The 26,309-nt window shown below is 36.8% G+C and overlaps 1 long non-coding RNA gene across 2 annotated transcripts in view; it reads right to left on the bottom strand.

The window, feature by feature from the left end:
* Window positions 1-26,309, bottom strand: part of LOC141414960 (uncharacterized) — a 79,786-nt gene that overhangs the window by 6,170 nt on the left and 47,307 nt on the right. Inside the window, exons 3-4 of one of the 2 annotated variants that reach the window (XR_012439980.1) lie at window positions 4,178-4,311; window positions 3,709-3,835 (exon numbers count right to left, since the gene is read on the bottom strand). This is a non-coding gene — a long non-coding RNA (uncharacterized lncRNA). Of the gene's footprint in view, window positions 1-3,230; window positions 3,836-4,177; window positions 4,312-26,309 lie in introns of those variants that run through there. The other variant, XR_012439979.1, reaches the window with a different exon arrangement.

Below are 26,309 nucleotides of genomic sequence, written 5' to 3'. Positions count from 1 at the left end.
ATTAACCTAGAAGGTAACACACACGCACAGGAAATTAATGTGAGTCAACTCCCTGTATAGTTATCCTTATCTCAACCAGCAAAAACCCTTGTTCCTTCCTATTATTGCTTATACTCTCTCTTCAACAAAATTAGAGATAAGGGCAAAATATTTTCTGCTGGGTATCAAGGGGGTAGGGGGGAGAGGGAAGGGGTTGGGGGAGTAAGGAAGGGGGTGGGGGGAAGGGCGAGAAATGACCCAAACATTGTATGCACATATGAATAAAAAAAAAAAGAAAATCGGGGCAAAGTTTATCAAAGTATCCTCAAGTTTTGACTGAACATCCTACGTGTGACCAACTAAGTCATTTTGGTATCAAAGCTTATTGCACAAAGTTATCATATAACTTTGTAGATAAGACTAGCCTACTGTAAAAATGACACCCAATGATAACTCAGTAGCTTAAGGAATATTCAAACTTATTTCTCTCACAAATTAACAGCCCTAGATGAGCGTTTAAAGTTGAAGGGAGCCTCTGTTCTACATAACTTTTAAGTGACACGGTTTCATCAAATTCTTTAAGTGGATTTCACTTGTCTCTCCTTTCTCTAGGACAGTCTACTTATCTGATTGGTACCTCAGGTTGCTTTAGGTTCCAGCTAGTGGGAAGAGGACAAAGAGGATGGAGAAAGCCTGAGAAATTCATGCATTATTTCCACTCATATTTCAGAAACAGAAACAGTCACAACTAACACAGGGGATCAGAAATACCAGTCCTTGAGAGGACAGCCATATGTCCAGCTCCATGTACACATATGTGGAAAGAGAAAACTATGGCTGGCAATCTGCATAACTGTTTGTCAGAAATGAAAGTGGAGCACTATCGCTTTGGCTATTGATCATGGCCTCTGAAAAAATTCATAGAATTTTTCATGAGCATAGAAATGTATTAGTAAAAAATGAGCATGCTCCCTTTGGAAAATAAGTCTGCTGCACACAAAATCTCCCAACTCTTTGTGGCTTAAAGCAGGTGCCAGTAAAATTTTTCTGTACAGGGAAGATTGGAAATGTTTTAGGCTTTCCGCATCCTGGTTGCAACTATTCGACTCTGCCACTGGTATGAAGCTGCTTCGGACAATGCATGAACAAATGGGTAAGTAGTGTTCCGATAAAACTTTATTTTCAAAACCTCTGATGGTATGGATTTGGTACAGTGATCATAGATTGCCAAGCACTGGTTTAAAACAACTATTTTATTTTATCTCATGTGTCTCTGGGTGACAAATTAATTATCCAGTCAGTGGAAAGGTCACCTGGAATGGTGTCACTCATGAGTCTGGTGTGTGGTCTCGAGGGCCATATCAGGGATGGTTCAACTCCATCTCCACCAGATGTGGTCTCTCCTTCTGCCTGCAGCTAGCAAAGCTTCTTCATATGGTTGTCTCAAGCAGTAAAGACATCAAGCCCTAATGTGTGCATGCATGCCCACCATCTGCCTTCATCGTGCTTGGTAAAGAAAGCCCAGTGGCCAAAGTAAGTCAGTTTGCAAAGCCCAGATGGAAGGGAGAGAGAAATAAACCTTAGCTCTTGATGGGAGAAAGAGTATATTGCACAGGTGAGCATATACAGGGATAAGAGGAATTAATTTTATCTTTGCAAACAATCCATCACAAAGCCTTTGAAGTAATAAATGGCTTACCATTTAATTTAACTTGAGTTGTTTCTTTCAATAGTACAAAATTCCCTAAATGAATTTTATAAATATATGTCCATGAAATGATCTTCCCACTTTGTAAACAATTGAAAATGTGTGTGTGTGTGTGTGTAACTTAGTTTTAAATATTGTAAAGACCTAGGCCAGAAATGAAGAAGAATCTTAAGCATAAGTAATCCATACTGAATACTACCTAGATGAAAGAGTTGTTAGCTTAGCAACTAAGCAGGGTGACTTACAGACTGTTTAATCTTTGCTTAAATTCCTTATTTCCTGCAGAGCCTACCTTTAAAGTTTTCAGTTACAATACTGCCTGTCATCATGATAGACACTGTGGCCTCTGGCTCAGAATATTCTATTAGACCTTTCTCAACAGTGAGGCATGTACTAGCATCAGTCCTCACATTAACTTCGAAAGAAGTTTTGAAGAACTGAAACCATGGATTTAATTTAATTTGGGGGAGTGGGTTAAAACTTAAGATGCCTTTAAGCTCACACACACACACACACACACACACAAGTCATGTAGGAAGCAGAGACTTTTCTCTAACCTAATCACAGAGCAGAAATTTACTATGTAACTATTACTGATGGTTAGTCTTCTTTAGGAAACTCTAAGTCTTCTTAGAAGAAACTACTACATCTATAGCTGGTAAAATAACTTAAGTATCCTCTTCTTCTGAAATTATGATGAATTAATTGAAATGCTTTGTAGGTTTAAGAAATGGAAATTGTTTGATCTTCAGTATAATAGGTTGAGTTAAATTAAGAGTGCTGACATTATTGATGTTTCCTGTGTACCAGGAGTCATGTAAAATATATTATCTTGCATTTCTGAAACCTAAATGCCTCTTTGTACAGGTTTGGAAATTAATGCAGGAAACTTTCTCTCAGAATGGTACAAATCGTCATGTTAGAGGCTCAGAAAAACTTTGTGCTTCTCATTACATTTTCATTTCATGCTTATGTTTTGCTTTGTTTTCTTGTTTTGAGACAGGGTCTCAACTATGTAGCTCAGGCTGGCCTTGAACTCCCTATATAGCACAGGCTGGAAACTTGAGATCCTCCTCCTTGTGCTTCCAGAGGACTGGGATTACAGGTATACACCACCATGCCCGGCTCCATCTTGTCCTGAGCTTTCACAGTTGCTCTTAGTGGTGCTTCTTATTCGTATCCCACTGCCACATTTCATTTTACAATCCTGATGCTTGTCCTCCAAGCATCTTTTTGCTTCTTTTTGTTTTTCATTTTATCATAAACTTGTTTATGTTTCTTTTTTGGCACAACTTTTGTACTTTCACTCTGGTTCTTCAACATTCTGGTTTGAGCATTAGGGAGAGGTATAGAAGTCAAATTACTAAAATAAGGCAGGTTCATATATTAATAATTATTTTTAGCCATGGCCCCTGTGGTTCAAGCCTGTAATTCTAGCTACTCAGAAGGCAGCAATCGGGTGGTTTGAAGCCAGCCCAGGCAATGAGTTCACAAGACACTATTTCAAAAACCCATGGCAAAAAAAAAAAAAAAAAAGGGCTGGTAGAGTGGCTCAAGTGGTAAGAGTGTCTGCCTAGCAAAGGCGAGGCCCTGAGTTCAAACCCCAGTGCCACAAAAAAGAACTTATTTATTCTCTAGCCAGGTGTAGTGGCTTGTGCCTGTAATCCTAGCTACTTGGGAGGTAGGGATGGTTCGAAGCCAGCTCAGGCAAAAAGTTCATGAGCTCCCATCTCAAACAAAGGCTGGGTGCAGTGGTGGCTGGCGTGTCTGTCATCCAAGCTACACTGAGAAGCACAAATAGGAAGATCACGGTCCAGGCTGACCCAGGCATAAAGTGAGACCCTATCTCAAAAATAAACAATGTGAAAAGAGTTTGTCAAGAGGCTCAGATGATAGAGTGCCTGACTAGCAAGTGCAAGGTCTTGAGTGCAACCACTAGTCACACACACAAAAATCACTACTATTTATTCTCTCTGCACAACAGTTGCCTCATCTGGAAATGGGGACAGCAATGTACTTACCTTGTGTTGTGTGAGTGGTTGATTATTTTTACAAAATCCAAAACCATAGGCTAGAGAAGAAACATGAAGGGTTTGACACAAGGATGGCAGGGCCTCGGGAGTAGATGAGGTGCAAAATTCTTTGATGCTGATGAAAAATATAACATGATGAGTGATGGGACCACATCTTCTCCACTTGAAAATGACAGGAACTTGAAAGTAATAACAATTTTTGCAAGAAGAAATAAAATAGTATTTGGGTAGTCTCTTTACAGAACATCTTACACTAGGAATTTTCATCCTCCTGTTAAAATAATTCAGGGACTCACAAACGCTGTTTGTCATTACTATGAATTGAAAGAATGACAAATGAGAGATTATTTTCCCAAATAATCTTACATCTGTTAAACTTAAAAAATAAAGAAAACAAATTTGCAATTTGGTGTGAGTTTCTATGTGATCAGTCAAGAAGAAACTTAGGACAACATACCTGTGCTGACAGAGCAAGGCGTGTTGACATTATTCCAAAGCAAACGAAGAGTTTTAAAATCCATCAGAATTTTCACAATTTCGCCAAATGGCTGAATCAAAGTAAGTAGAACCCCAAGATGTCCTCATATACTTCTATAGAAAAATCAAAGCAGAAATCGAGTCAATTCTTATTCTGAGTTTCATTGTATACTTCCTTCCCATACAAATGTAGAATATATGCTGTGAAATGGCTAATTTTACTTCAAGAAGTTAAAAATATCTTACCTTTTATTTGATGTATCATTTTTATGAATCCACAGCCAAATGAGTGGCACCTTGATTTTCTGTAGAAATTATTACTTGTATATCATAGCATATCCTAGGGTTTTGAAGAGTCACACAGAATGGCGAATGGGGATTTTTTTTTTTTTCTGCCTGATGTGTTTTTAAATACAGTCAGGCAAATGCAAATAAATAGATAGGAAACAGGGCAATTTTAGAAGACTAGACTTCAAATAAAATTAAACTAACACTAAAAACAATATGGAACTCTGGATCAGGAAATGAATGCAGGAGTGAATTAAATTTTAAAGAGTAGTTAATTACAACTGAACTCCAAACATAATTTGTAAATCATGGGTTACACCAGTGAAAGGAACATATAACAAAGTTTGTGTTTTGCATCTTCTTCCGGAGTTTCCTTCTCAACTCCTTTGTCGTACCATGGAAGGCCAAGTTTCATAAGACCACTGGGAGACAGTTTGACAGAACTATAATGTTCCAGGCTAGATGGGAACACATCATCTAATCCACTTGTAACCACTATTCTTCCAGTAGTTGGGAAATAGTGATGACGTGTCAATGCTGCCTCAACATAAAAAAAATAAATCTATTGAACATAATACATCTGTTCCCTCTGAAACCAAGTGATTAACTTTGCTCTTGCAATGATTTCACTTCATCTTCTGACACAGAAATTGCGACCTGCAGAAGCAGTAATACAGGCTTTTTTTCCTATAGTTTATTAATTTTTTTTATGTCCTATAGTTAACTTCTCCTTCTGTACAGCACATTACACCACTGATGTACATTATACCATTGATGTACCACTTTTTTTTCTTTAAATTTTGTTGTTACTGGATGTGTGAGTGTCACTTATTAAAACAATCATCAAAACCTTTTATCTTTACTCAGGGAAAGTACAGGACGACCCAGTCTTTGCATTTAATTTTGGACTGCAGTAAATCTGATTTTTCTCATAATTTTTGGTTAGACATTTATTGACTTGTAAAATAACATGATGTTTTAGAAACTTATGATAATTTATTTGTCTATAAAATGTATCACTAATGAATATTGAATCAAAACATAATCTAGTTTAAACAGATTGTAAAGCAGCAGAAGTGAGAAAGCTAAATAAATAAGAAATAAAGAAGAGTGAGGATTAGTCACTCAGTGAAAAATGACAGCTCTAATAATGGCAAGAAAATGTAGAATTTGTAGCATGGTTTTCTAAATTTCTATGTTCTCACAAATTTCTCAGACTTCATTTCATTATAGAAATCTAGCTTAATAAATACAATGCATGCTGAATTTATGAGGAGGGCTACCGAAATTATCTTGCAGCATAAACAGCAATTTTGTATGTCCTTATTTGAACTTTATATTGTCAAGATGCTGAATTTAATAGCTTTAACTCTTCAAAACAGACTACTGTAATTTCCCAAACTTTTCTATTTGGCTATCTACACAACCCATTCTATTAAAAGACCTTGGTTCCTCATCTTGAACATTTTATCTTTATATTAATTCTATTTTCTAGAAAATACTCGGGAATGTTCAAATTGATGATTTTTATGGAATACACGGTTTGTCTTGAGCAACATAAATAAATACATTAATTGCCCTATCATTCTTTTATCCGACAGATGGGTCCCCAGGCATAGAGCCTAACCTTTTATTTTGACACCTGCCACACTCTTCCAGCCCTGACCCTTTCCCTTTGCTGGAGTGTCACCGTGCTTTTCACCATGGTTGCACTAATCCCCAGCTTTTAAAAGGTATAATGTTGGAACCCTTCTGACAATCACTGCTATCAATCAGCTGATTCTATGACAGAAAGTATTTCACAGATCCATCTAGCTTCTGTTCTCTCCTGCGATTCAGACACATTTTCTCTTATTTCTATGACCTACTGGCTCAATACGATTACATGGAGCTTGGTTTAATCAAAGGCCTCATATTGTTAACATCTGACACAAACCATTTAAGTTAGTAGCGATTTAAAATTTAGAATTTACTGGAGAATAAGAAAAAAAAGGAAGCTGTGCTTTTACTTTGGTACTGAAAGGTACTCTTTCACTACAAGGCAAATGTACTATTTTAATGTAGCTAAGAATACAAAGCAGTTGGAATTCTTACATTTAAAGGAGAAAAAAAGATATCAGAGCAATAGGACATGTTTTGAAAATCACCATGCACCCAGTCTCAGACCTGCACCTTTGATTTCCGGTGTGATTCCAGAAGATGCTGTCACATGAAGTGTGTCAGGGTTACTAGGGGTAACAGCACACATCTTGCTCACTGAAGAGTGAGGTTTGGTTCTGATGAGTTATTCGAATCAAAGATCGTGTGAACTATGGAAACACATCCATTATTGTGGTAACTTGGTATAAATTTTAAGCAGGTCTCTCCTTCAACAAAACCAGACTATATATAATTAATTATAGAAAGTGTAACCAATCTTTGGGGTGGGGATTAAGTTGGAATGAAAGCAGTAGGAAACAAGATAAATAGGCAGATAGGAGGAAGATTTTTAGTAGCAAACAGTTTTGCAACAGCCCAGTTCAGTTTGGTTTGCAATCTCATCACAGAGATATGGAAGTCAGTAACTGGACTTTCACAAAAGCGTTTTTTGGCTCTGAAATAAACTTATCTAATATAATGGGAAAAGCCTGGGACTAAAACTTGGTTGAGCTGTTTCTTGAATAATTTAGAAGCCCATTTATGCCAGGTAGAATATATATGTACAATGCCAGAAGTATGGGATCCATATCTCAGGACATTCAAAGAAAATGCTGTTTTATGCCTGGGGCTGAGGGCTGTTGGAGTTGGAGGTAATTATGGAACTATGGCAGTTTTATGCACTTCAGCATTATGGTTCTTTAATTTTTAGTGGTCTACTATTAAATATGACTCAGCAAATCTGCACAAATGATTTTCTCTGCCCTGCCCAAACCCAGCTTCCACAGATTACTCAGAAGCTCTGCAGCTCTTCTTATGCATGGGCAAAACCTTGGAGTGTCCTAGAAAATCCTTTCGGTGCGTATTAGATCTAAGTGTACAGACAACTATTGCCAGGTCCATCTTGCTTTCCAGCTTGGCTACAAAGTTCACAGACAGTTGGCCAAATGTCCACTGTTTCCAGTCCAATCTGCTGTCACTGGTGGAGGGCAGACATGGCTGCTCAGACAGCACACACTCCTGATGAGGATGACACTCTTGAGGTGATACATCACAATTGATGGTGTGGTTGAGAAAGACTCCCTGTATAGCCATCCTTATCTCAACCAGCAAAAACCCTTGTTCCTTCCTATTATTGCTTATACTCTCTCTTCAACAAAATTAGAAATAAGGGCAAAATAGTTTCTGCTGGGTATTGAGGGGGTGGGGAGAAAACATTGTATGTAATATGAATAAAAGAAAACAAAAGAAAATCAAAGTGCATGGAAACATTACCCACCCCCCCCCAAAAAAAAAGAACTGGAGTGGCTCCAGTCCAAAGCAATGAGCACACAAAGACAATTCAGGAAATCTTACAACTATTTGCTAAAGAAGTCTGCGAGCTTCTGAATCTAATAATAAATTTCAACTCATGTTTCACTTAACTTCATTTTTAAATTTTTCTAATAATTCAATTGTATTACAGAACTTAAAAACCAATGACTGGCAACATACTATAGTTTTTTAGTGCAGATATATTGATTGAGATATCGGTCATGAGAAAATAAAGGAGAATGAATGCTGAAAAGTTATGGCAGGCTACTCAGAATTAAGTTATTTTATTTTAATGTTATTAAAAATCACTATTTACATATAAATACATACACAAATTACCTGGGGAAAATTAAGAGTAAATACTCATAATAATAAATAATTAACAAACATTTATCAGCAAAAAGTAATAGTAAGTAATTTACTTTCACAATAAATGCATTTATTTTAAATTTTATCACTTTCCCTTATAATTTGGTATATGGACTTTATTGCTTACTTCTGTGGAATTTGCCACCTTTTCTAAAAGGAAATTTGGAATTAAATGAATAAAAAATTGACTCAAGAGGCACATGATCTCAATAACTTTACAATTTAGTGGATTGTGAAATATTTGAGAACTACAATATATAACTAGAACTACTAGGAGGAATTACACGATCAATAAATTAATGACACAAAGATTAAAGACTATAGATATCCAAAAGGAGAGAGGATTTCAAGCTGTGGGGAGCTCTTTACATTAGAGCCAGAGTTTATTTAGTATTTGGAAGAATGGATAAGATTGGTAAAGGGTGATGGGCAAGGTTATTCAAAAGTACAGAGTTGGGCCATCTATGTATACATATGTGTGTTAGTGGAAAAGAAATGTAAGAAAAGGATGAACTTAGAAGCATAAAACACAAAGCTTAGCCAACTGAAAATCAAACTGCAAAATGCAAACATTTTCTGGAGTTCTCATCCTGTGTGACCACATGAAGTCATTAAAACTGGCTCTCTTGGGAATATACGCCACTTACTTTCATATATGCTAAATGCAAAAGTTACAGAGGCAAAGTGATTTAACCAATTATTTTCTCCAAATAAAACAGCATTCACTATGTTAATTGATCACTGTTTAAATCTGAGAAACAATGCAAGGAATAAAACCACTATTTAGACAGTGTTGATATGCTTTCCTGTGGCCATCTGGCATTTTGCTTTAATGCAAAGAGCAAACTAAATGGCAAGAGAATTGCATTTCCTAATGAGCAATTTATGACCTTAATAATTTTACACTTTACAGTAGAGTTACATTAATTAAATTTCAGAATATTATGGAGTATTTTGTAATTTGGAGCACTGAACATACAGTGCTTCATATACAAAAGTCTACCTACTAGGAAAAACATTCATTAAGAAACAAGCACTGTGTCTTTCTTCATAATGCAACTTAGTGATTTCAAAACAGGATTTTGGTATTTCAGCATTTAACTAAGTGACAGCAATCTGAATTACAAAGAAGTAATAATTTTGTTTGTATAGTAAAGTTTTATATTCTGAAATTTTTACAGCATAAGATGAAAATCAATGATTTAATTATTCAATTTATACAAAAAGGGCAAACTGACAGAGGGTCTACCGTTCTAAAGTGGCCACTGTCTGACATAGCAAGAGAACACACTTGGTCCTGTAGAGTCAGATGTGAGACTAATCCCACTAGTGTCGTGGAGTGAGACAGTATGGAAAGCAGAGGTGACCCTCAAGTACCTTCATGTGTACAAAAGAAAATCAAAGATGATAAATATGAACTGCAAATGTTTAAACAAAATTGGAATAGAAACTACGTGTCTAGTTAAATTGAAGAAATTTCAGTCTGTTAAAAGCAAAATGGTAATAAAATATTTTAAAATTATCAAACCAGAAGTAGGATTATATGAAGATGAAGGATTCAGGGAAACGTTTAGAAATACTGTTTCCCTGAACAATGTCAGGGTGAGAAGTCAGTGAGCAGATACAAAAATTACAGTACATGGGTTGAGTGATGTTTTCTGCTTTTGGTCACAAATTTATAAAACCACACGCTATTATTTTTCTTCCAATTTTCTTTGCCAAATAAACTTTCTTTTTTCTGCTTATTTTAACACCTTGATTCTCCTAATTGAATCTATGAACAATCTATATTACAATGATGTTTGATTTTTATATGCTTTTTAACTTTTGGCTTGTTTGAATTTGGAATTGTAATGCATGTGTAAATATTTATGCAGGAAATGTCTGAAATCTCAGTTTTGTTTATAATGCTCAAATACACTACCAGAATAAACTACCAATAGCATCAGGGTTTTGGTTTTATTTTGCCATGAATTGTCCATCCAATTACCAATGCTTAGTAATTGATTTCACCCAAGGACCCATAAGGGAAAAGTGCGGTGAGAAGGTGGCTTTAATCAGCTAACTAAATTTTCCATTTACCTTTAAAAAAAGAAAAATATCTTACAGTTCTCCCTTTCAGAAGTTGCTATACAAAGAAGCAATTTATTTTATTCCTGTTATTAAAAACACACGATAGCTCTCCGATCTATCACTTCCTAGTCATGTTTTTCCTTTTCAAGGTTGTGTTTTTTTAAAGACCTACCCTCCGTCCTCAAGCCCATTCAGCTGGACTCCCCATCTACACCGTCTTCTTACAAGGCTCTTATTAAAGTCAGGGTTTTTTCTCAGGATTAACTCAGACTCTGCTTTGATTTCCTTCTCACCTCCTGGCTTCCTTGGTGTCTTACTCTCACACACTTTCTTTCTCTTTCCTTTCTGACCCAAGAGGCACACATTTCCTAAGGATGAGCTTTTTTATTGCAGCGCTCACGTTTTCCCATTTTTATCTCTAAGAGGCTTTTCCTAAGACCTCACCTCACACCATGTGCTACCTGGAGACTTCAGCCTGATATCCCACCAACACCTGAGTTCCACCGCCACACATTCTCTCTCTCCCACACATTTTCCTAGTTCTTTCCTGTTAGGACCATGGCATGGTATAGGTTTTCCTCAAGTGTGTCTCCCCAAAGTTCATGTGTTGGAGGTGGTGGGGAGACAGCATGGACCTTTAAAAGGGTACTTTCTGGGAGTCCTTGGGTCTCTGGGGCCATGCCCAAAGAAGGGATTGAAGTATTTCTGTGGGATCCCGTAACACTTGAGAGAAATTTATGATGAAGGCCCCAGCCTGTACCCACCCAGGATGTGATTTCTTTGTCCTACTCTGTTCCCTTCATTGTCATTTGTCATGCAGTGATTCTGACTAAGGGTGAAAGGATCTCTCACCAGGCCTGTGCCATCCTTTTTTGGAATGTTTGTCTCCTAAACTATGAGCTAAATATACCTTTCTTTTACTTGTATTTTTAATTATTTGTGGTAATACTGGAGTTTGAACTCAGAGCCTTATGCTTACTAGGTAGATAGCCTACCACTTAAGCCACAATCCCAGTCCTTTTTGCATTAATTTGCTTTTCAGGTCTGATTTCCTGCTTTTGCCTGGGCTGGCCTCAGATCTCAATCCTCCTAGTCCAGCCTTCCGAGTAGCTAGTAATACAGATGTGTGTGACCAAGCTGGCCCCTAAACCTCTCTTTAAAAAAGTTAGCCAGCTCTAGGTATTTCATTATAGTAGTGAACAACAGACTAAATAGAACATAATCTTAGAAAACCAGGCTTGCAAGGTGAGTTCTAACATCTCATTACAGGATTCATGCTTATAAATTCTCTAGATTTTGCCTCAACACTATTTCTAATATCTCCCTCCTCTGTATTCTGTTTTGCTATTAGTCTTTTGTTTAACGTTCATCTTAAAATATCATATAACTTGATTCTCTGTATTCTCCACCTCCTTTTTGCAAAATATAACTGGTCAAATACCTTCAGTGATCTTTTCTTTCTCTCTTTCTTTCCTTTTTTTGGTGATAGGGATTGAACCCAGGGTGTTGCCATGTGAGCTGTACCACTGGACTATATCCCAGTCCTTTGATGACTTTTTATAAGAATCTCAATTATTGCTAAAATTTCAATAACCTCCACTATTTAGCCAAACATACATCTAGCCTAGTTTTTTCTATAACCTTTAAGATAACAGCTCACCTATTTCTTCCTTACTCATACTAGACTCTTAGTTTCTGAAGAATTAGGGCTTCATGTTATTTTCCTGTGTCCTCTAGACATTCCCATGGTGTTTTATTCTATGATCTTAATGAGCACGTTTTCATGGTCACTGAGCAAATGAATACAGTAGCTTTTAGCAGCCATCTCCTCACCCCTGAAATGCTATCTTCCCAGCACGGTGGTTCTAGAATCTGAGTGTTCACTGGAAACACTAGAGAGTTTCTCAGAAACACTAATCCGCCACCTACACAAACCCTGAATTAATTGCCTGTGGTGGGATTCAGTAAATGGTATTTTTAAACGTTCCCCAGACAATTTGAAGTACACCCAAAGTTAAAAAGTTTTAAGCTAGAGAGTAAGTGTAGGCTGGAGAAACTTGAATTTTGAATTTAGTATAAGATTAATTTTCGCGTACTATATTTACCTCAACAATCAAATCCACCCAAACGAATCCTTTCTCTGTCTCCATGTGCCAAACTCTGACACTTTATAGATCTACAGTTAATGGGAAACATACATAGAAAAAAAACTTCACTTTTGTGAATCTATATGTAACTATCTTAGGTTAGACAATTTTTAAAAAGTGTGTTACAGAACCAGAAAGAAAACCATTATAGTTTGTACCTAGGCCTTTTATCCTTATCATATCTATTCATTTAACTGAAATTAATACTTGATTATATTTTGATTGTTTATAATTGCAACTTTAATTAGGACTGGAGCGATTCCAAGTCAAGCTTGTTTAAATTTTAGAGTCTGTTGATCCTTAGTACATCTTATGTGATCATTAACAGTATTGATTATCTTTGGAGTCAGGGCACCCTGGCAAGACCTTCAAGCTCGTTGTGAATTTTGAGTCTTCTAAGCTTTAAAAGTATTAAATTGCACTTATTGTGGGAAAAGATCTAATGAAAAATGTCTTCAATTTCTTTCACATTTTAAATCTCACCAAACAACCAATCAGTATTGTTTAACTAATCTTTCTTATTTTAGAAGGCGCTTGACTGTTTTCAATACCACGCTTTTCTGACTCAGCCATTCAGTAGCCAAGTGAATAATATTAACCATTTTTTGGCTTTTCTCTCCTTTGCCATGCCTCTTCCTCCTTTATTCAGAGTTTCAGAAATTCTGCCCTGAAACTGTCTACATTGCAGGTTAATATAGAGGGAGATGAATGCAATATTTAGTTTGTTTTTCTCTCTTTTTTAAAAAAACTGGCTACTGAAAAAGAAACCCTGAAACCTTTCAAGAATGCAGAGGACTCAGAGTCCTCTTGAGAGGGAAATGCCTTAAAACTGAAAACATGCCCCTCCTCTGTCCCCATCTTGGAGGCACAGTGTGTTCTAAGAACACAATTGAGGTGCTGGTGGCTTAAAAATGAGAAATTTAGGGAATAAATCAGGAAGTTTAGTGCTTGTTCACACAGCTTCTTAATTTGGAAAAATCTTGACTTACTGGAAAAATGTATTTTAAAGACTCAATTCAGTTGTCACCTTCAGGATGAGGCTGATCCTGGTTGGTTTGCTCCTCTCACCCCTAGCCTCCTGCCTCTCTCTGACCCCTGCTCTATGAGATCAAACCTAACTCACTTTGTTGGCTTAGTCATCTTCTTTTCAACCCACTTGCAGGTAAATTGGAGAGAGTTTTCCGTAAAAACTTGATTTTCTTATAATAATCCAATGAAATACAAAACACACTCCCCAGAGAATAACAAACTATACCTGGTGAGTATAGAAATTTTCTATAATTGAAAACTAGAATTATGGATGAAATTTACAATTGAACAAGGTCTTTATTAATATAAATAGTACAAGGGGGTATAAAATACCTTCACAACATTAATTTACTTTATTATTAAAGGGGTTAGATTGCACTTAACTAGGGCTTTTATTTCCATTCAGTGGCTTTATTTAGTTATATAATTATCAGTCACAACAAATTATTACTTACATATGTAACACCATACATACCAATTTAATAAACTTCAGTTATTATTGTTGTTTAAATTTCCTTCCCTCTGTGTGTGAAAAATTCCCCCAGCATTTTCTATGTGTAAAACACAGACCAATCAGAACTAAAAGGTTGCTGTGGCATCTTTGTGCAATTTGGGAAGGAAGTGACATAAGTCAGCGACATAAGGCAGCGTGGACTCACATAACAAAGTGTCCTAGGCTACGTGGCTTAGGCAACAGAAACTAATATTCTCAGTGCTCTTGAGGTACAAGTTCAACAAGGTTGAGTTCTGGTGAAGCCCCTCTTCCTGGATTGCAGACGGTGGAGTTCTTGCTGTGACCTCATATTACAAAAAGAGGGGAAGACAGAGGGAGAGAGAGAGAGAGAGAGACAGATAGAAAGAGAGAGATGAGAGAGAGATTTATGTGGTTTTTTTAAAGCATGTTTATTAGCATATATTAGTTATACAGGGAATTTCATTGTGACATTTCCATATGTGCTTACAATGCTCCTTGGTTAGATTCACCCCCTCTGTCATTCTCATTCATCCCCTTGCCTCCTTAAAACAATTCCAGCATGTTCCACTGTTCTATTTTCATCAAGTATATTAAGTAAACAGACCTCACTCACCCTCTCCATTCCCCCTCTGTCTCCCATTATACCCAACCCCAAAGAGGACATGTTTAATCTTCCTGTCCTTCATTTTTTGAAGTGTATTTAATTTTTCAAAGGGGTTTTACCATGGTATTTCACACATGCCTGCATATATTAACCCCGTCTATTACTCTCTTTCTCTATCCTCCCTAACCTCTATTATTCAACAGCTTTCAGCGTGTTTCGTTATACCATCTTCATACACAGATGCAGTGTACTTCAATATTATTCACTGTCATTCTTTCCTCTCTCTCCTCCTCTAGTCCCTTCAACCAGTCTCACTATTAAAAACATGTTAAATATATGTGATCATGTGTCTGTTGTGTATATATTTATCTGTCTTTTACATCTAGCTTCCACCCATGAGGGAAAGCATGTAACCTTTGTCCTGAACCTGGCTTAACATCACTTAATAAGGTGATCTCAAGTTCCATTCTTTTTTATTCTCTTTTATGACAGAATAATTTTCTGTTTTGTATAAATACATTTTCATAATAAATTTCTCCATTGTGGGTCATCTTGGCTGTTTCCATAGCTTGGCTATTGTGAATTGTGCTGCAATAAACATGGGCGTAAGAATGTTTCTATTGTACTCTGACTTACTTCACTTTGGGTAGATGCCCAGGAGTGATTTTGCTAGATCATATGACAGTTCTATTTTTAGTTTTTTGAGGAGGCTCCATACTGTTTTCCATAGTAGTTGTACTAGTTTACATTCCCACCAGCAGTGTATGAGGGTTCCTTTTTCCCCACATCTTCACCAACATTTGTTGTTGGTGATGTTCTTGATGGTAGCCATTCTAACAGGAGTGAGATAGAATCTCCTTTACGGTCAGGGATGGTGAGATTTCTTCATGTGCTTATTGGTCATTTGGACCTCTTCTTTTGACAATTGTCTAGTCAGCTCATTTGCCCACTTATTCAGTGAGTTGTTGATTCTTTGTGGGGTTAGATTTTTGAGTTCCCTGTAAATTCTGGTCATTAATCACTTGTCAGACTTGTAGCTGATAAAGATTTTCTCCCATCCTGTAGGTAGTCTCTTCAGCCTACTGACCATTTATTTTGCTGTGTAGAAGCATCATAGTTTGATGCAGTCCCATTTGTCAATCTTTTCTCTTAATTGCTGAACTATTGGAGTTCTATATAGGAAGTTATTACTGTGTCCAAATGTTCCAGTGTATCTCTTATGCTTCCTTGTAGTTTCACAGTTTCAGCAATTTGATCCACTTTAGATTGATACTGCAGGTGAGAGACTGGGATCTAGTTTCAATCTTCTGCTTGTGGATATTCAGTTTTCCCAATCTTCTGCTGTAGATATCCAGTTTTCCCAGCACCATTTGTCAAAGAGACTTTCTTTTCTCTAATATATGTTTTGGGCTCCTTTGATAAAAATCAAGTGACTGTAGCTGTATAGGTTTGTGTTTGGGTCTTCTTAATGAAGACTCATGCTTCACAATTTCATCTAAACCTAATAATGCTCCTGAGGCCCCATCTCCAAACATGGCCACATTAGGACTGCATCGTATGAATTTGAAGGGAGGCACAATTTATTCCACACCGTGTCAAGCAGGTTATCACCCACACAGAATGACTCCACAATTTTGATTTGTGGGGTGGCTTCCCCCATGGCAGTAGACTGTAGGTGAAGGTCCTTTCCCACATCTCTGTGAGGTTTGGGTCTGCTGAGTGGTTGCTTCTAAAGTCCTAAGAAGGGACTGTCCAGCCTGTTGAAATTGAGGCATGGCTCTGATAGTCTCAAAACGCCTTTGGGAACACTTTCCCCTTTCTTGAAAAATATCACACATTCACAGCCAAGTGTTTTGACCATCTCATCATGTCGCATGAGTGTCTAGCAGCCTTCATTCATTTTGCCCTATTTCATCTCCTTCAGTCTACACTGGCAGAATGTCTGCTCACATAATCCTTAAGCTCTTTATTGAATGATTGGTCAGCTACCTGCTTAGTGTTATTTTCAGAAAATGCTTTCGTGTTTTTTATAATATGGAAAAGCTGAGAATTTTCCAAATCTTCATGTCTTTTTTCCCTTCTTCAGGACGTCTTTATCCTTTTTCGTTTTACCACAAGCAGTTAGGAAGAATCAAGCCATTCCTTCACACATAGCTTCCAGATCTCCTCAGCTGAATATCTAATTTCATTTTTCACAAGGTGTACCTTTTTCAGAACACTGGCACACAGTACAGACAAGTTCTTTGCCACTTTATATCAAGGGTCCAATTTCCTCCATGGGACATCTCTGTAGAATCACACTTAATGTCCACTTTCTAGCATAAACCTCAAAAATTTTCCTGCTGCTTCTTCATTTTGATGTATTTATATAATATCACCCCACTTCTTAGTACTAGTGTCTGCTTCAGTCAACTTGGGCTGCATAAAAAAGTACTGAAACTATGTGGTTTAAAAGACATTTATTTTCTCCAAGTTTTAGAGATTAAAGGTCTAAAAATTAAGGTGCCACCAAGGTTGATTCCATCCTGAGACAACTTCTTTTGCTTTATAAGGCAGATACCATCTTACTGTGTGCTAGCATGATTTCCATGTGGGAGAAAAGAGTGTGCAGATGTTTTCCTGTTTCTTTTCATGAGGGTTTTATGAGGGCCCCACCAAAACAACCTCCTGTAGACCTAGTGGTCTGCCAAGAGCTCCATCTCCAAATACCTTCACAGGAGCTTAGCACTGTAATATATGAATTTTGTAAGGACACAATTCTGTCCATGGAAGGGATACTTTGGCAAGATATTTTATGTTCACCTGTTATTTGCCACAATAAACTAATTTTGTTGGAACAAGGCACTCTACTGCCATCTATCAGAAATTCATATACTAAAATCTGCAATGTTTCTTTGGGTTGTGCAGTAAGCAACCTGTATAACCATTCGCCAGAGTCCATCTTAGTTTATCTTTGCCATCATTTGGGTACATTTACATATGATAAGAAAAATAAGTGCTTAAAAATACATTCATAAGAAGTTAGAAGTAGGATGCTGGTGGCTCACACCTGTAATCCTGGATACTTTGGAGGCACAGATAAGGAGGATCATGGTTCAAGGCCAGCCTGAGAAAACAGTTTGTAAGACCCTATCTCAAAAAAACCCATCACAGAAAAGGGGCTGGCAGAGTGGCTCAAGTGGTAGAATGCCTGCCTAACAAGAATGAAGCCCTGAGTTCAAATCCCAGTACTGCCAAAAAAAAAAAAAACCCTCCCAGAAATTAGAGATTTATTAAAAGTAAAATAATTACTCAAAAATTATTAGGAATAGTGACAATCTTAATGATATGTACAGTATATGATTTCAATTCAACAAAAAGTTATGCAGGTTATAAAACCAAGAAACTGGGATGGTACCAGTTTTTTTTTTTTTTTTTACTTAATTTGACTATAGCTATTATTAAGAAACCCTGTCATTTAGTAAAAACTCCAAGCACCTGTGCAAGACAGAAACAGAGGGTTGAAACTGGCCTAATTAGTGTTAGGGTGAAAAGTCAGGGCAACCATTTTGGGACCAGACCCTCTCTGCCTTGCAGATGGCTTGCTGATTTGAAAATCCCCACCCACCCAACCCAAAGACTGACAAAGGACTGTTATTAACCTTTATCTCCAGGAGGACACCAAGGACAATTGAGCAGAAGAGTGACCTAACCACAATGTATCTTCCTTGGTCACCCAGCAACAGCATTCTTCAGTGACCCAAAGAACATTTTCCCATCCGGTGACCTTCCTGGTATTTTTCCAGTCACCCCGACTAAATGAGTATGTGTCTTTTTAAAAGAAATTAGCAACTTGGATTGTTTTAAAAATCTTCCTTACATTTAATTTGCATGCATGGCGGTTCAGATTTAACCTCTTTGCCTTCGATTGTGTTACAGTGGATGCAAAAGGCCCAGGATGTGACAGAAACTTTGCAGGTGATAAAATTACCTTACTCTTGTAGAATCCTTCTTGTTAGTTCATTTAGCATCCTTTCGCACCTCCTGTATCTGAAAACTCCCACTATTCACTTTCTGCCAGCAAACTGGATAACCCACTAGCGGTTACAGTATCTGAAATTTTCTTTAAACAGTGGTGTGGCACACCACAATCTTAGCTTCCCATGAGTACTTGAACTGCAGAAATGCAAAATTTAACGCAGAAGTAACAGCATTGCAGATGGTGTTGCTATCAACTCTAAGGCAAACGGACTTTTAAGATTTAGGCCAACCATTAATTTTTTAAAAAATCAAGGACGCCCAGGTTGCTGAATGAAGACAATTAAAAAGAAGACATGGCAGAACCTTTCTCATTGCTATGGAGTCCCTTCATTTCTTGTCTTTTTCTCATGTATTTCATGTTTTCTAAACTTTTTCTAACACTTCTCAGTAATTCTCTTTGCCCTCACTTTCTTAACCCCACACAAAGCCATAATACATTAGAATTTCCCACAAATGTCATTTCTTTCTTTCCTTTGGGTCCTTTCCTTCATCACAGATTATCTTAGCTATACTAGACTACTTCACGTGTCTGATACACTGCAAGAATAATCAGATATAACTCAGTGTCTACTTTAACCTTTTTCTTCTACGTTTATGTTGTTCCCCCCAAAAAAGCAGATCCTTTTATTTTTGTTTTTGGGCATTTTATGTGCAGCATCTTTGTATTTTCTCATTTTTTTTAATTTTAATTTTTTTATTTATTCATATGTGCATACATTGTTTGGGCCATTTTTCCCCCCTGCCTCCTCCCTCCCCCCTCCGCGCCCCTCACTTCCAGGCAAAACCTGTTCTATCTTCTTCTCCATGTTTTCTCATTGTATTTTTTCTTTAAATTGTGTTGGGGCATTTAGTATATTTCTAGTTTAATTATGTGGGAAGAAATACTGCTTTTCTGAGAGGCAGAAGGGACACACCTGCCTCCCGCTATTTGTGACAGCTTATCCTGGGAATGGGACACGGTTGCCTGACTGGAAAAAGACTTCTGAGGCTCACAGCCAGGTGCCCTGAGGTAAGACTGCACTGATGAAAGAAACAAGGAGGTATTTCTTAATTACAATTAAGAAATTGTAGTAAGAAATTAAATCTAGGAGGGAGTAGTAAGAAATTAAACCTAGAAGGAAGAGAAAGAATCGTACTTTTGTACCAACTGGCAAAAAAACTCTTTAATCAATCTAGTGGTTTATTTACTTCATACTCAACACACAAAAAAATTAAGTCTTGCCTCTACCAAAATGTCTGGATGTTTTGTTGTTGTCGTTAAGGGAATTGGATAGCTACTTTTCCTGGTTGCCTGTATCAACATGTGTTTGACTCCTAACACAACCAGGCATTGATGAAGCAAATGCAAGTGACATTCTATGTTTAAGCACTGAACTGAGATTATAATGGATTCATTCTTAGAATTTCTGGTCAAATATGAAGGTTCATATTTATTTCTTTGTTGATTTTTGAAAATATTCTTGCAAGGTAGACCAAACATCTCCATTATCAAACACTGGGGTAATCAGAAGTTGTTTTTGTTTATTCTTCAGGGGAAAACTCAATACTACTCACCAGTGAAAAAAATTGAAAGACCATATGAAGTTTTAAGTACAGCTGCAGTGTAACTGAACTTGTCTAGCACTTGTGTGTGCCTGTTTAACTTGTGACAAAGACTATCTTCATTACAACCCAGAACTCATTGAACAGCATAAGTTTTGATACATATAGAAAGGATTATGGTAAAGAAATAAGAGAATAAGTTTTAAAAAACAAGACATACCAATCTGCAGTACACCAATCCAACTCTACAGGAAATTTTCCAAATTATGTAATAAATTGATTGCTCTTTTTCTACTACTCATGGATGCTTCTCTTTGTCAGTATTGCTGTTACAGCTGCTAAGATCCTGACCTTGAAAAACCAGGGTCTCTCTGATAATTAAAGTAGTTTTAAAGATCAGGACCTTCATTCCTTGTGAGATGTCATCATTCACCAATTACATGTTTTAGGTTCAAAACTATGTACCAAATCTGACTTCGGCTTAAAGCAAAACAAAAACAAACCTCTTTAAGAGAAGCTGATAGATCTTTTAGGGGAAATAAGATCTGTTTTCATATCAATAGCATTTAAGTTGCTCTTAAATTGATGATATAGAGGAAAATAAACTGATTCTGATTACACATTTAGTGTTAATTCAAGTGCCTCTTGATAGCTCCCAAAAATAATTTAAGCCATAAAATAAAATTGCTTGTTGACAATCTATTTTTATAAATCTTGTCAAGAAAGAATTGCATTATCTATAATTAGAGTTTTTATTTAAATGATAGAAAATAGTGTTTGTGGTACAATAGTCATTTATGCCCCCAAACTTGGGTTCGACTTAAAGATGTAATTTACTGATTTCTTTGCTCACCATTTCTTCCTGAACCATACTCTTCCTTCTGTATTTATTTATTTCTTAATAAATTGCATTCTTTAGCACTTCTTTCAACGAAGGTAGAAAATTCCATGTCATAATGCATAGAATTAAACTTCTTAGTTTAAACTTCTTTATTACAGGTTCTCTCTTGAATGTTTAACATTACTTTGATATATATTTACCCTGCACCTTTAAAGTTATTTTTTTACTCTTTTCAGGTCTTTCTTAATGGCGATGAGGTCTGCTATCAACCTGATTGTTCCTTTCTAGATAGGCTTTTACCTCATAGTTGCTTTGTTCTTGTTGTTCTGTACTTCCACTACAATATAACCAGCTAAGGATAATTTGTTTTATTGCATTTACCTAATTTTTTAAATATCAGGACTCATCATTTTCTTTAGTTAAAGAATTTTTTCAACCATAAGTTGAAAGATTTCCAATTCCCTCAATACTATTGTTTCTTTCTAGAATTCTTATTAGATCTGTGTCAGAGTTTCTTGAACTTTTTTCTCCAAACCTTCTAAATTCCTTTTAATATTTTTCCTTTCTTTCTCTGTGCTGTTTCACATGCATCTGTGTTCCAACTCACTTTCTCTCCATCAGCAGCTAATCTATTCTGTGTACCTCCTAGTATGGCTTACTTTAATGGCTTACTTCATTGGTTAATGACTGACCAGCTCTTTCTGATTTACACTTGTAAGAGAGGAGATACAGGATTCTATACTGTTTTGAAGAAATGATGTTATAATATGGAGATAGTAATTCCAAAGAAGAAACTCCAATAGCCAGAGTATAAAATGCATGGGAGAAAAGACGTCTCATATCCTCATTGCCCAACTACCTGGTAAACAGTCTGCCAGATAGCATAGTCTCAGTAAATGTTACAGTCATGGGTTTAATATAAACCAAGTAAATGTTTAATTTAGCAACCGTATACTTTATCATTAATAGGTTGCCTTTACCAATTATAAATAATGAAAGTACAATGATTCTGAAACCAGATTCTGAAATACACACCCTTAAGCCCTACCATATTTTCTGATATAGTAAATTTAGGGGAAGATCTAGAAAGCTATATTTTCACAAAATATGAAACCAACTACAGTGTGATTTTGATTCTGCGAATTTAAGAAGCACCCTTGAGAGAAATAATGTCTGAGAACAGTGAAATTTAACGATGGCAAGGCCAGAAGTGGTGGTGCACGCTGATAAACCCAGCTACTCAGGAGGTGGAGATCAGAATGATGGCAGCTCCCAGCTAGCCCAGGCAAAAAGTTAGTGAGACCCCTTCTCAACAAGGCAAGCTGGGTGTGGTGGTCAATGTCTGTAATCCCTGCTACATGGGAGGCGTAGGCAGGAGGATTGAGGTTCAAAGCTGATCCCAGTCACAAAAAGTAGGGGACCTTATCCAAAAATAACTAAAGTGATCATGGACTGGGGGACTGGCTAAATTGTAGAGTGCCTGCCCAGCACAAGGCCCTGAGTTCAAACCCCAGTACCATCAAAAGAAAAGGGAAATAAAAATTTAGAAATAGCAGTAAAAGATAAATTCAGATGATTCCTCTGTGTGGCTTGGTCAGTAGAGGCCACAGTGGATGCCGGCAGGAAAGTTGAGTTTTGGAATAAAACTGAATAATAGGAGAAAGTTTTGAGATGAGATGACCGTGGCCTGGACAAGTACCTTACCAAAGCTACATTACTTTTAAAACACATACATAATAAACATTGAGCCATTTACTCTAGCAAAAAGAATTTTTTTAGTATGTAGATTGTTTTATTCACATAGATTCCTTTATTAATTAAAGCTATTTGGAAATAGGTAGAAGAGGTTAATATTGGTCTGTTTTCTTGTGGATTTATTTCTGAAGCTTTGCTTTGAATTTTGGAGCCTGATGGAATGATAATGCGTGCAATTTAGCTTAATATCTATTTTGTGTTAGACGACAGTTTTATTAAGCAGAACCAATAATCATTGTTATTCAGAGTCATAATGACCCATTATAAATGGTCTCATTTTCCCTAATTTTAATTTTACCTCTTAGAATATGCCTTTCTAGAACTGTTAAAATGGTTACACTTGGTTTCTTTTATAAATATAATTTTAACGATTACTGTGGAAACATAAGTCATCTAGTAGTTAAGTCCAACTTTCTATGTTCTTGATACAAAACTATTTTAGTGTCTTGGTTCCTCTTAATTAAACATTCAGATGAGCAAATTTGAGGAATTAAATTGCCATCCATTCTCTATCGAAGTCTTAAAATTGAGATGAATAGACTTTTTGTGGCCCCTGTGTTTCTTTGGGCAGTCACATTAGGCAAAAGAAGGACTTGGTCCCCAGCAGCCTCCAGAAATAAGTCATAATTCCCTCAATGAACTAAGGTGGTCTAACATTTATCAGACATGTTATATGAAAGTTGCACACATTTAGGAAATAATCAGGGTGTTTCCTGTTCGAATAATTTTGAGGATCGTTGAGAGTGTGGACTTGGGAGAGAATGAGTTTGTTTGGGTCATATTCGGGCAAGGAGAGCCTTAGAAGCTCACTAATTTTAAGGCAATTTTGAGCAACTTCAGTTATTTGTTTAACATTGTGTTTATTGGGTGCCCTTTCATATAAGCCCACACCATTCCTCTTAGAAGAGAAACGCTGTTATTCCAGAATACATGGAGGGGCTAAGTGTAGAGGAATTAACTCACACCCATGCTAGGTACCTGGGTTGTGCAGTGGCAAAGCAGAAGCTCTTTCTACAACATCAGAGTTTTTACAGTCAGAGCACACACCAAAGGCTCTGATGCCTGGGAACAGCGGCAACAGGTCGAGAAAGTTCAAAAAAGGGAGGTGGAAGGTCATCTCAAATACAAACTTCACCAGCTTTACATTATTGTCCAGAGACCAGCATGTGACAATTGCTTAGAATTCAAGGAAAGTCAACTCTTTTCAGTTCCTGTCATGGGCCCAATAGGTGGCTCCTGTTTGCTTTTGAGTAATAATTCTTTTTCATCTATACATGATTAAATATAACTTTCTTCTATGAAATTTGTGCCTAGAAGAAATAAAGATGTATTTTCAAGCATTCGAAGGAATGTGGGAAGAAATCAGGTCTATTCATAGCTACAACCATGGATTATAATATGTGATTATGTAATTTGATATTGTACTTCGTAGTCTTCATTTTTCTATTCAATGTGTAATCAGCGAATGTCAGCACTGTGTTATACACCAAGGTCACGGGGACACCCTACAGTATCTGCACAGACGAAATGCATGCTCTGGTTGAGAAGAAAAGTGTTCACAAAACAGCATGGTAAATAATATAATAGAATTCCTGGGAGGTCATGGGAGTTCAGCCAGGGTGGGTTCTTGAAGTTAGCTTTTCAGTCATCTTTGGAAATGGTTGTTTCACCGTGATTCATTTACACACTGGCATATCGGTGATTAAAAGCACATATGAGTGTATGTATGTATGTATGTAGCTTATTCTTTCTAGGTTCTAATTTTAAATGAAAAAAAAAAATTCCCAAGCTTTTCAAGCCAAGAAACCTCACAGAGAATTGAAAATTAGGAGTGCTTTAAAATACAATGTATTTTACAGGTAAAATACCTAGGCAAAACCCCACTGAACAGGGAACAGACTCTTAAACAACGAAGGGCAGGAATGTAAAATAGGTCATGTTAAGGGGAGGCAGTAGTGGGACGGGTAGGGTGAATGAAGAGGGTAGGAAGGGTGAATATGGGACATCAAAACCCGTTAAAGCCACTTTTAGAAGGAGGAGAGGGAAGAGGGAGAATAGAGGAGGGGATGAACCAGATCAGGATATATTTATGCATATATGGAAATGTCACAATGAAACCCTCTGCACAACTATTATATACTAATAACAACATTAAAAAATAAAAAGAAAAGAATTAGGAGAGTTTTGATTGATCTTGGAACATGCACTTTCACCCAGTGAATGCGAAAATGTCTATTTATAGGGGTCTTGACAAGCCATGCTGAGAACGGCATTTTAAAATGTCTTGGATAAATTAATGAAAGAAAAATTGCTATTTTCAGTGTAACAGATGTGTAGTTTCTGGGTTATAACCACTCTTAATACATTAGAATCACTGGAAAGCTATAACTACCCATGAATTCTGCCACTTTAGCAAAGTCTTTAAGATAAAGCTAAAATAACTGAAGAAATAGGACATTTCTGCTAGTATGTCTTGTGTGTTTAAAACTCTTGGTTAGAAATGACAGTCATAAGAGTCCTGCCCACCTGAGTCATTATGGCAATTGGTTATCCCCATTAATTAATATAAGTAATACAAATTATATGAACACTAGCTAAGTTGTTTGATTCTATTTTTTTTAAGTATCTTCATTTTTAGTGAAAAATTCTGGAGTTCATATTGCCTTAGTATAGACAAATTCTAAATCTTTTGCTATTGTTGAACTTAGACAAGGTTTTGACCCCAAGATTTAATTTGTTATCTCGAAAGGAAAGATAGTAACACTACCACATAGTTTGATGTTTTTAGGATTAAGTCCAACATGGTAAATGAGGAATTGGTACACACACACACCTTGCATAAGGTAGATTCTAAGCCAGTGGTGGATCTTTCCATGCCTGACTACAGCCCTGGGTTGGTTCATGCTTTTTAATCAGTTAGACACATCTTACAACACTCCACCAGAAGCATTCAGTTAAAAAATTTAGTGATTCCTATCCAATTTACTTATTTCATTGGGACATCAAACTTCCCTGCCATGGGGCTGCACCCCATGAACTGACAGCTCAAAATGTTTATGTAGGTTGTTTTTTTCTCCTGATGAAGTTGTTACTTAGCCTAAATGTTCTCATAGTCAGAGAATTGATCAGTGTCTTACATCCTATCTATAATACACACGCTGAATGCAGTACATGAACAAGAGTGGGGGTACTTTCTGAAATTCACCAGGGTACATCTTATTTTAATGTTAAAAAATAGGATTAAATATGGCTGCATTGATTGACTTCATATGGGTTATTTAGCTTAGCTGGTCTGAGCGTGGTGCCAGTGTGTCTGATTTGAGTACTCAGTGTCCTCCATGCACTGGTTCCAGTCAGATTGATCTTTCACTCCCTGGATTTTGGTTTTGTTTTATTTTTGGCTTACCAACTGATGGCAGCTGGAACTTCAGCTTGCCAGTGTACTCTCTTGCTGATGAGAGGACCAGCAGAGAGCGTGGATGAATTTACTGCAAAGCATTTCCTGCTCCTACAACAAAG

Source organism: Castor canadensis, chromosome 12, assembly GCF_047511655.1.
Source record: "Castor canadensis chromosome 12, mCasCan1.hap1v2, whole genome shotgun sequence".
Taxonomy (NCBI): domain Eukaryota; kingdom Metazoa; phylum Chordata; class Mammalia; order Rodentia; family Castoridae; genus Castor; species Castor canadensis.
The sequence above is the reverse complement of the archived record's forward strand: the minus strand, read 5'-3'. Positions and strand labels throughout refer to the sequence as shown.